Raw genomic sequence first — 12,135 nt, 5'->3', positions numbered from 1 at the left:
TTATTTTTTGTTTGTTTGTTTGCTTGTTGAGACAGAGTCTCATCTGTCACCCAGGTGGGGAACAGTGGTACAATCTCGGCTCAATGCAGCCTCGAACTTCTGGGCTCAAACGATCCTCCAACCTCAGCCTCGCAAGTAGTTAGGACTCAGGCACATGCCACTACCCCCAGCTAATTCTTCTGTATTTATTTTTTAGAGACAGGGTTTTTGCCATGTTGCTCAGGCTGGTCTCCAACTCCTGGGCTCAAGCAATCCTCCTGCCTTGGCCTCCCAAAGTGCTAGGATTACAGGTGTAAGCCATCACACCCGGCCAAGTTAAGGGCTTAAGAAGCTTACCCTTAAGAGTGGAGAATTATGCTCAACTTCTTTGAGAACAGAATATCTACATAAATTATTGAGAATCCTGGCCAGGTGTGGTGGCTCACACCTGTTTGTGTGGCTCCCAGCACTTTGAGAGGCCTAGATGAGAGGATCACTTGGGATCAGTAGATTGAGACCAGCCTGGGCAACAAAATGAGACTGCGTCTCACATTGTTACAAATTTTTTTTGTCAAAAAATTTAAAAAATTAGCAAGGCATGGTGGTATGTGGTGTGGTCCCTGCTACACGGGGTGCTGAGGCAGGAGGATTGCTTGAGCCCAGGAGGTCAAGGCTGCGGTGAGCCATAATCGCACCACTGCACTCCAGTCTGGGGAACAGGAAGACCCTGTCTCAAAAAAAAAAAAAAAAAAAAAAAAAAAATATATATATATATATATATATATATATAGAGAGAGAGAGAGAGAGAGAGAGAGAGAGAGAATTATTCTGCATGGGAGATTTGTTCCTTCTCCCTTGTTTATTTACCATTGGTTTTTTATTTGTGGCTAAAAATAAAAGGCTATAAGCTCTTCAAAGGTAGAAACTATTCCATATGCTCCTCTATATTCCCAATAACTTGCACAATGCTTTAGGGTACAGAGTAGCTAGACGCTCAGTTACTGAAATAGAGGACAGTCTACCACCTTCCAGTCCCGGGGTTTTCTGCCGATGGCTTATTTTTTCTCACAGTGAGATTTGGGCCACCATGTTGTCCATGTGGCTCTTGGCAGAGGTGTAATCAAAGTGCTAATAATAATAATGATCCTGACACTGTGCCATATTCTTTATACATGTTCTAATTGAATTTTTGCAACATACCTAGAAGATGGATGTCATCCTGATTTTATGAATGAAAATGCTGATGTCCAGATTGATTAAGGGATTGTCCTAAGTCACACAGCTAAAAGTAGAGCCACAATTCGAATTTCGGTCTCTAAAGCCCTTGTCCTTAACCACCAGGTCATACTGTGCTTTCCCTCTTTATAGTCAAAGCCACGAGGAAAAGTTTGAATAAATGCAAGAAGGTGATAGAAATGACAAGTGCTATAAGAATTGGAAAAATTCAAAAAATCCCTGAGTGAAGAGTGGCTGGTGAGATCTTCTAAGCATGGGTGGCCCTTGAGTTCTTCCATGAAACTGAGAAACACATAATTCATAGGTTAGCATATTAGCATAACAAGACAATTAGACATATTATCATGTATCCCAAACACAAATCCAGCAGGTCTTCCCATAACATTCTTAACATTTGGATCAAACCATACTTTCTGAAACATATCTATATGGAGCAAAAGCCTAAGGTGATTCATTTAGCTCATAAAATAGGTAGGAATTAATACCAATCCCAAACCCTTTGCTCTAAGAATCTACTCTGGAAATAATTTTTTATAGGATTTCATACACTGGAACTATTTATTCATTCATTCATTCATTCATTCATTCATTCTTCTCTACCCTGGGAGATATAGTTGGTTTGTGGTGGGGAGGTCAACTGATAGTGATAGTATTGGTTATTTGAAGTCATTGATCCAATACACTTTCTTATGTTGAACTGTTAGGATCTGAGATAATATTTCTCAGACACGTGGTTCTGGAATTATACATATTGATGATGTTGCTAAAATATGAACTTCACATAACATTTTCTATTGAAACAAAGAGTATAAGCTGAATACAAACTATTTCCAAATAATTATATATAGCAAAGCTCAATTCCTTTATTCCTCATTAATATAAAAAAGTGAGGTCATGAGAAACAGCTCTTTGAAATACAGTGTGCATATAAATTGAAGTGTTTCATATGGGTAATTCCATCCCTAGTTTTCCAGTTCTACTGTTCTGCTGTAATACTACAGTATTTTCATATTATAAAATAATTGTTGAAGATATTTTAATATCATGTCAAATCCAAGCTGCAATAAAATATGACACATCATTATTAATGTAATTTTAAATAAGAAAAAAATGCTTTGGAAAAACTACGCTGATTGTAAGACACATTCCAATTTCACAGGTGTTAAAAAGTGGATGACATGTGCATCTTAGAATCAATCACACATATTATTCCTAAATCTAAAGGGATACATTTTTACACTAAATAATTCATATAAAAATCTAAAATATAACTAAATCACATAAGAGGGACGGAGAAACATTAAAAAACAGAGTAATAATTAAATTCAACTTTGAATTCCTAGAAGACTAGGTAAATAAAGAAAATTTATTGTACTATTTATTGCATGATTAAAAGGATTTATCCTCTCAGGGAAGACCAACTTTTTTTTTTTTTTTCTGGAACTAAGTTATAAAAAGAAAAGCTTATTTGGAACGTATATAAAGAGCTCAAGGCAATGTGCGGACATTGTCCTAACAACTGTTTTAAAGAAGATATAGAAACATTTTTATTTGGCCATTTCTTCACCCTTGAAAGCGGAAAACATGAGTGAAAATTTGAACAATGTCTTTATAAATTTTAAAATGAAATTAAATTTATCTAAATTGCTTGGCCAACATTTCACATGAAAGAACAAACTGAATAGTAAGTAATGTTGTGCCAAGTATGACATTTGTAGCAAGAGATGCACTGAACTTTATATTACCCTAAAAGCCACAATTATGTGAAACTTAATTGGTATTAAAAATCATTTTCATGGATGGCAAAAGAAAAGCACAAGTTTCAACTGTCTTTAGATTGAACTTTTTAAGATCAATAGTTTTAAAAATTGTTATAAAGCTGTTAGGACCAAAGCTAATTCAAATTATGCACTAGGCTAAATTTCTTCCTTTTAAAAGAAAAAAAACAAATATTTTGTTGTGAAAATTTTCAAACATATGCAAAAAGCAGATAAAATAGTATAGTGTGCTCCTTTTTATATATCACTCAACTTGAAACAATGATCGTTTATAACATTTTTGTTTCTTTTGTGTCCTTACCCCGATTGTTTTCAAGGAACTCCAGACAATACAATCATTAATCACTAAAGATTTTTGTCCAAGGCAAGGACTCTCTTTAAATGTAACCATATTATGATTATCATACCTGAAATTTACTAATTCCTTAGTGTCATAGCCACTCAGGGTTTATATTACTTCAATTGTCTTAAAAATTTTGTTATTAAATTGGTATTTTGCTGAATCAAGATCAAATGATGTCTACATTATAATTGATGTTTCTCTTAAGTCTCTTGATATGTATAGGATTTCTCTTCATCTCTTTTTTATTTTTTTTTGGCATGTCCATCAAGCCAGCCCTGCCTGCAGGAAGGGCATTCTTTTTTTTTTTTTTAAATTATACTTTAAGTTCTAGGGTACATGTGCACAACATGCAGGTTTGTTACATATGTATACATGTGCCATGTTGGTGTGCTGCACCCATTAACTTGTCATTTACATTAGGTATATCTCCTAATGCTATCCCTCCCCACTCCCCCCACCCCACGACAGGCCCCAGTGTGTGATGTTCCCCTTCCTGAGTCCAAGTGATCTCATTGTTCAATTACCACCTATGAGTGAGAACATGCGGTGTTTGGTTTTCTGTTCTTGCAATAGTTTGCTGAGAATGATGGTTTCCAGCTCATCCATGTCCCTACAAAGGACACGAACTCTCTTCATCTCTTTTTAAAAATTTTCTTTCTTTGGTTTTTATTAAAAAATCCAGGTCATTTTCTGTAGCTTTCTTCATGGTCTGTATTTTACTGATTATATCTCCAAAGTGTCAATGAACATGTTTCTCTGGCCCCTGAATTTCTATAAATTTGGAGTTAGCTACAGAGGCTTGATCAGATTCAGGTCATTTTTTCAGATTCAGGTCATTTTTTAAAAATTGTGGTAAAAAGCATATAACATTAAAAGTACCATCTTACCCAACTTCGAGTAAACAGTTCAATAGTGTTAAGATTTAAATAATTTTGTTTCACATGTGTGTAGACAACTCTATAGGTGGCAGTTTATACTTTTAAAACATCAGAGGGTATAAAAAAATCTTTCTTTTGTGATGCTTTCAGCCATTACTAAATTATTGCCTTGATCTATTATTTTATTGGGGGTTGGTTGTAAAATGGTTTTATATATATATTTTTTTTATTTTTTATTTTTTATTTTTTATTTATTTTTTTTTTGGAGAGATTGTGTCTTGCTATGTTGACCAGGCTGATCTTGAACCCCTGGCCTTAAATGATCTTCCCATCTCAACATCTCAAAGCCCTGGGATTACAAGCATGAGACACTGTACCCAGCCTGAATCAATAATTTAATTTCCATGCATGAAAGCAGTTTCAGAATAACAATACTTAAAATAAATAATGTACTTTTTTTGATTGGTATAATCATTGTTTCAGGTATTATTATGGAAGTCAGCCAGTTTTGGACGAGTTACCAAAAAAAAAAAAAAATCCAGCAAAAACTAAATGACAAAGATATACATTCGTGTATAATTTGAAGCTTAAGGAAATTCAGTAAGACTATTTGATAAATCTATAGAGGCAGATACCTACTCAATTTATGTCAGTATGCCATATTTTGTGGTTTATAATAATCACAAACTGCTGAGAAGAGGTGAATTGTAAGTGCTGACTACTAAATTTGTTAAGTCAGCCTTCCTGAACTGGGGTTCCAGAAAAGTATTTAAGTGGATACTTTCTCAGTTCTCTCGAGGATGGTACATGACAAGTATCACTATAGATGCAAAACAGAGAAATTAGTTCATTACCAACAATAGATACCTTAACGCATTAGAGCTTGGGGAATGGGTTCCTTAGGAAGGGCTGCTTTAGATTATTCTAGTGATTTTGAATCCTTTAGGCAGAAGAAGTTTAAGATTAAAAAACTATTTGCTAGCCTAATTTATTCCTACAAAAGCTAAAGAAAGTTTTGATGTTTCTGTTTGTTCTTTGGAGCAATATGGTTTCCTTCCATCTAAAAAATTTGTTTTGGATTGCGGCATAATTAAGATGATCATTTCTATACTCGGTGACATCTGTTTGCTTGGACCTGCTAGTAATTGCATTTAACTAATTCAACCATGGTGTGTTCCTCACACATTACTGTATTTGACAGACTGTAATTTTGCTGTTTGGTGTGTTTGTTTGTTTTTTCATCAACTTCTTTAAGTCATTTTGATAGTGAAGTTAACTTGTTATTTTTTGCTTTTTTAGTGCATTTTGGTGTTGCCATTTTTCTTTTTTATTTATTTCTTTATTTTTTGTAGAGTTGGGGTCTCCCTATATTGCCCAGGCTGGTGGTGTTGCCACTTTTGCCTCATTATAATGGGGATATAGAAGATGGAGTTAAGTCCCCCAAAGCCAAAAACATTTCACCTTAGACAATGAATAAGACTTAGACTTTAAATGGACTCAGAAGTCGCTGAAAATACAGAAGTTACAAATGTAAGAAATATTGCTTTTGCTTTTCTCTTCCCTTTAAGCAATAACTTTTTTTCTAATTACAGTACCTCTTAAAGACCCTTGTGCCCCATTTGGGACCTTGGAGTGCTGGAATTGAGAGCACCATGTTTAATTGTCCCATTTTGCAATGAGAAACAGACCAAGAGATTCTGAGTGTGGTGCCTAAGACTGTATAGCCAGTTACCAGCAAGATCAGAACTAGCCCATTTCTGGGCTTTCTAGTATATAACACAACCTGAACGCTTAATCACTTTCCTGAATATAGCAGCAAGGATTGCTGTTTATTGACAAATTTGGACCCGAGTTTTGTGAACAGATCATGAGACATAAAACAAGTGCAGGAGGTTTTGGTTGATGATGGGCTTTTTGCATTCAGCTACTGTCAAAAGATAATAATATAGAGGATCATTTGCTATTTGGGGATCACCTCTAGATCCAGAAAAACAAGGACATTCTCATACTTGGTATGTTTTGTATGAAAAGGGAGAAGGGTAAATGAAATGTTCCCCTTTTCTTGCATAGTACCAAGGAACTGGCTTCTTGATGGGAGAAGGAACAAGAATGATTGCCCTGTAGTGCTTCCTTCTCAGTCTTTGAGTATTTGTGTTCTCAACAATATTAACTGAGTGGCTATAGGGGCAGGTGCCATGCTGGACGGTGTAGACACAAGGATGAATACAACAAAATCCTACTGTCAATGAATACATCATCTACTGCACAGGAAGGAGTAACTGAATACTTTTATTTGTAGAGGATGCTTAGCAGCCCTCATTCCCAGAAATTTTTCTCTTATATGTAAGCCAAATTCCTCATTGTGGCCTGTTTTCACTCTTTTTGTCCTTTGTGAACAGGGAATACATATAATTGCAGACTATTATTAACTTACCTATTTTTGTCTTCTAGAGGGTGAGATTTCCTTCCTGTTTTTACTTTGTCTTTGCTGGTTTTTTGTTTTGTTTTGTTTTGTTTTTACTTTTCTGCCTTTCTTTGATCTTTGTAGCTCTCCTGTCCAGTGTCTGCTTTGTGTATGCTATATCACCATGTAATTTGTGATACACTCTACCACAAATGGTAGACATAAGATCTGTATTTACCTAGGAGAATTAATCCAAAATGGCTGTTTTGACCATTTATGACTGCTTATGTTACATGGTAGACATAAGATCTATATCCACCTGGGAGAATTAATCCAAAATTGCTGTTTTGACTGATGATCATTGAACTCACAAGTATTTCCACAGAAAGAGTGGGTTTGAGTTAGAATACAGAAGAGGTGCTTTATTGTGTGCAGACTATAGGTAACATCATTGTAATATTTAAAAATACTATCACATCTATTATCTCTTTATCCTTTCTGTAATCCTATGAGTTACAATGACAAGTATAAATATCTTTGATAGATTAAAAAATGCAACCCTAAGAAATTGTGCTATACAAAGGATACATTAAAAAGGGTTTTTTGTTTTGTTTTGTTTTTTGAAACAGAGTCTTGCTCTGTCCCCAGGCTGGAGGGCAGTGGCCTGATCTTGGCTCACTGCAACCTCTGCCGCCCGGGTTCAAGCAATTCTCCTGCCTCAGCCTCCTGAGTAGTTGGGATTACAGATGCATGCCACCACGCCCAGCTAATTTTTGTATTTTAAGTAGAAACAGGGTTTCACCATGTTGACCAGGCTGGTCTCAAACTCCTGACCTCATGATCTGCCCACCTCAGCCTCCCAAAGTGCTGGGATTACAGGCATGAGCCACCACGCCTGGTAATAAATTTTGAATAAGGTCAAGCTGAGAGACTAGTTGTCTAGACCGAGGCCATGTTCCTCTACTGGTTTCTGTGTCTGTGATGTTTTTATGAAGTTATGGAGTACTGACTGCACTTGACAGGAGAGGGAAAAACTGACATGTCTACCACAGGCACACTGGTCATTTTGACCTTCCTGCTCATTCCTCCTCTCAGAGACTGCTGAACAACCCTCCCGAGAGTGCAGCAGACCAACCTAATGATTGCGCCCAGCCCTAGCTGACTGGCTGAGGAAAGGACATCTGACCCTAGATGCAGGCTTTTCCAGAAATTTGAAATCGGCATATAGGAACTACTCAGCATTTGTTTGGCTCTTGTACAAACAAGTTAAGCCAGGAAAGCTAGCCCTGACAGAGAGAAGACTAAAGCGGTGGGCATTCACTTCCTGGACAAGTGAATTCGGTCCCTCCTACAGCTGGCTCTGCTTCTGCTGGTGAGATACTTAGTATTCATCCAATAATTTCCCTTTTCTTGCTGAAGAACCTTGTGTAGATTTCAGTTCTTTACACTTAAAGGAGCCCCAACATCCAATCCAGTGCTTTATTAAGGAAATAATCTGAAGATGTTTTGCTTTGGGGCTTTTTACTTTCTAAGTCAAGACCCATATGTGTCAGTGTTTCTTTTGGTTTTCCAGTGGTACTGATGGAGTGTTTGTGGATTTCTTTGGAAAAGTAGGGAGAGGAATTTTTCACCATTTAAAACTTGCCCAGCATTGGAAGGTTGTTCTGCTTCTTCATTTGATTCCAGATCTGTAGGAATTGGAGGGAAGAACTATGTCTTGATTCTCACATCTGGAGTACCCATTGTGGTGCTCAAACTCCAAGGCACCCCAGGGGACAGTGGGATCTCAAGAAGATCCCTCTTGAGCAGACTTACACTTTGGGATTTCTGTTGAGTATTCAGAGGGTCCCTGCTAGCCCCTTCACCACTGCTGTGCCCTGCCATCTGGGCTAATTAGGGTCCTAGAAACCTCAGAATTCAACATGTCTTCATAAATATTTTATTTTCTTGAAACAACAACTTTGGAATGCATTGTCATTCACTAAGCATGTATCATGCCACCGTGGTGGACACTGTGGTTGTCTTTGCAACATTCATTTCCCCCTTTCCTGTTATGAAACATCTCTCCATTCAGTCTCCCCAGTTCTCTGCATAGAACTCTATTGCATAGTTCAAGGGTCTCCAAAGATGAGAAGTATTGTTCAGTGTGCGAAGTCACATTTTCTCTTCCCTGGATTTGAAGGAGAAATTGCGTAGCCCTGGTAGCAGCTGGCAGCCATCTTGCAGCAATGAGGACACCAGCGTGAGGGTGAGCCAACATACGGAGTAGGACAGAGTGGAGAGAATTGTAGAGAAGTGGAGCCAGAGCCTTCAGTGAACAATGCCTGACACTTACCTTACCGAGACTTTTCAGTTACAAAACCCAGTGAATTCCCACTATTATTTAAGCCAGTTTGAATTCAATTTTCTGTTATTTTCATCATAAAAAGTTCTGATGAATATAGAGCTTTTAAGTTAATTTTCTAGCCTTGGCAACACAAGGAGACCCTGTCTCTACAAAAAATGAAAAATTAGCTGGGTACAGTCGTGAAGCACCTGTGGTCTCAGCTACTTGGGAGGCTGAGGGAGGAGGATTGCTTGACCCCAGAAGGTTGAAGCTGCAGTGAGCCATGTTTACACCACTGCACTCCAGCCTAGGTGACACAGCAAGACCCTGTCTCAAAAAATAAATAAATAAGTAATCAGCTTCCTAAGCAGTTAGTAATGATCATTCATATCTGTGGAATACTTTTTATTTCTTCAAAGCATATTTGCTATGCTACCATCATATTGTTAAGTGTCAACAGTGAGTTCTGATTAATATAGAGGCCAGACACAGATACTACCTGGGAAATAAGTGGATACACATTTATCTAAAGCACGCAAATGAAAGGGCACTATCAGGATATACAGTAGAGAGATCAGCAATGTCTCCAATAACAGACACAATGGATAAACCTCTGGGTGCCCCAAAAGGGCTTCAACATCGTTGTGTATAATTCAGTCTGATTGAGTGAGGATCACATTGGAACTTCTGGAAAGTTTCACTGATCAGTGGGCAAAATGTCCCCACTGCCTCCAAAGCCCACCTGGGTCCTTATGATCAGATCTATGCCGGGAAGCACCTCGTCAATCTTGATGTTACACAATATGACTATGGAGAGTGGATAATACTGTGCACACAGGCATCAGCAAACCATCTTTTAACATCTTCATTATCCCCAGGCTAGCAGAGTCTGGTCCACTTCCTTTTCTGATATTAGGGCTGCAGAATTAACACAAAGGTCAGTCACCCGGGTGTCTTTGAGGATGTCTGAGGATTGAGCCCTCAGACCAGCTGTAGGTCTGTCAAAGTGGTGATCACAATTTTACAAATGGGAAAGTAAAGACAGTTAAATTAGAGGAGTTAAAATTATTTGCCCTCCAAGTGCACATAACTAGGTGGCAGCAGAACTGAATGAGAACTGAAGTATTTTAACTTGCAGTTCAATCTTCGCTTAACTAGAACGCATTGATGTTTCACCCCCAGGGAAGTTACCTAAGCAAATTGTGTTGTAAGTTAAAGCCCACAATTAAAGTCAGGAACAACATTAAATAACCAACCTGAAAAGATTACGCCAGGATTACTTTGTAGTCATTAATATCTAAGACTTGATAATGAGACTGGCACATGGTTTCACCAGACTTTTGATAACACATGCTGTGATGACTGTGACAGTAATGCTCACCAAGACAATGCTGGTTTCCTAGCAGGGTGAGGGGCTTCGGGACCTTAAGGTTTTCCATGACCTTCTCATGTGTATCTTGATTAGTGGCTTTAAGAAAAAGTGAGTAATAGTCTCCTTTCTCATTGCTAATATCTCATTTTGACATACCAATAAGGCCTGAAGAGACAGTCCTCTGCCACCATAAATTCTAAACACTCTTGGCTAACTTAACCTTATTAGATAAACTAGAATTGGGGGCATCTTAGGTAGTGGATATTTTTAGACAATTCCCATATCTCACTTTTCTCAATTATTCAAAAATATTTATTGAACATAGTCTGCCTGTTGGGCACTGTGCTAGTCCCAGATATCAAATAAAGAACAAACAAATGTGATCGCCATACTACTGAAGCTTGTAGTTTAGTTGGGGAGGAAACACAAATGTGTAATTATGAATCATGACAGAACAAAAAGGAAAATAACTCAGTGCTGTGAAGACATATACCAGGGGGCCCCAGTTTTGGACTGGGGCATGATATAGTTGGTTGGATGTTCATCCCTGCCTAAATCTCATCTTGAACTGTAATCCCCAGTATTGGAGGTGTGATCTGATGGGAAGTGATTGGATTATGAGTGTAGATTTCTTATGAATGGTTTAACACCATCCCCTTGCTGCTGTCCTCGAGATAGTGAGTTCTCGTGAGATCTGGTTGTTTTAAAAGTGTGTGGCACCTCCCCTGTCTTGCTCCTGCTTTCACCATGTAAAGTGTCTGCTCCCCCTTCACCTTCTACCACCATTATAACCTGCAGAAGCCAAGCAAATGTTGGCACTATACTCCCTGTACAGCCTGCAGAATCGTCAGCCAATTAAATATCTATTATAAGTCACCCAATCTCAAGTATTTCGTTATAGCAAAGCAAGAACAGCCTAATGCAAGGCACCACTTTCTGAAGAAATGATGTTTATGCTGGAAACTGAAAGATGAGAAAAAGCCAGCTAGGTAGAGTCGGAATAAGAGTTTTCTAAGCAAAAGAAAAAGAGATTACTTATCCTGATGAAGGAAAGAACTTGTCCTGCTATAATAACTGAAGCTGGAGTATGTAAGTGAGAGGAGGAAAATAAACTGGGAGAAGTAGGTAGGTGTAAGCTTATACACTCTGGTCATTTGAACTTTGGAATTTTGAGATATCTGGATTCAAATCTTGGCTTCCTCTCTTATTTATGATCTTGGACATGTCACTTAATTTTGCTGTGAATCAGTTTCCATTTCACTAAAACAGGAGTAAAATAATCTTGCAAATCTTGCAAACGAGTGCAGATTAAGTGGATTTAAATGTCTGGTCCATGGCAATGTCAGTACCTTTCCTTCGCCATCTGCATCCTTTACTCTTCCTGCATTTTTACCCAGAGCTGTTGATGCGATCTACTCGAATGATTACATAACTTCGGTTTTCTTTGCCCTCTTCCATTATCTTGGGTGGAAGTTGCTTACAATCCAAATAATCAAAAGCTGAATAATCTAGAGTTAACTATTATTTAAGAAATTCTAGTTACATCATTGATATTACTTTTATTAATTATAACAAATAGATTTAGAATCAATCATCAAATCTTGGTCTCAGGTCTGATGTTCTGAGATACTCAAGTTCATCTTTGCTTAATGTTTTGTTTACAAAATAGCTGCAACTTTTAAAAAAAACTTGGAAGAGGCTTTCTGTTTTGATGCATAATATGAAAGCTGACTGTGACTTAGCAAACCAAAAATATTTATTCAGAAAATACTTCATTTCAACTATCTATCCTGGTGAAAGGCAGTTTTTGTTTCAGTGT

This window comes from Chlorocebus sabaeus, chromosome 24, assembly GCF_047675955.1.
Source record: "Chlorocebus sabaeus isolate Y175 chromosome 24, mChlSab1.0.hap1, whole genome shotgun sequence".
Taxonomy (NCBI): Eukaryota; Metazoa; Chordata; class Mammalia; order Primates; family Cercopithecidae; genus Chlorocebus; species Chlorocebus sabaeus.
This window is presented reverse-complemented; position numbering follows the sequence as displayed.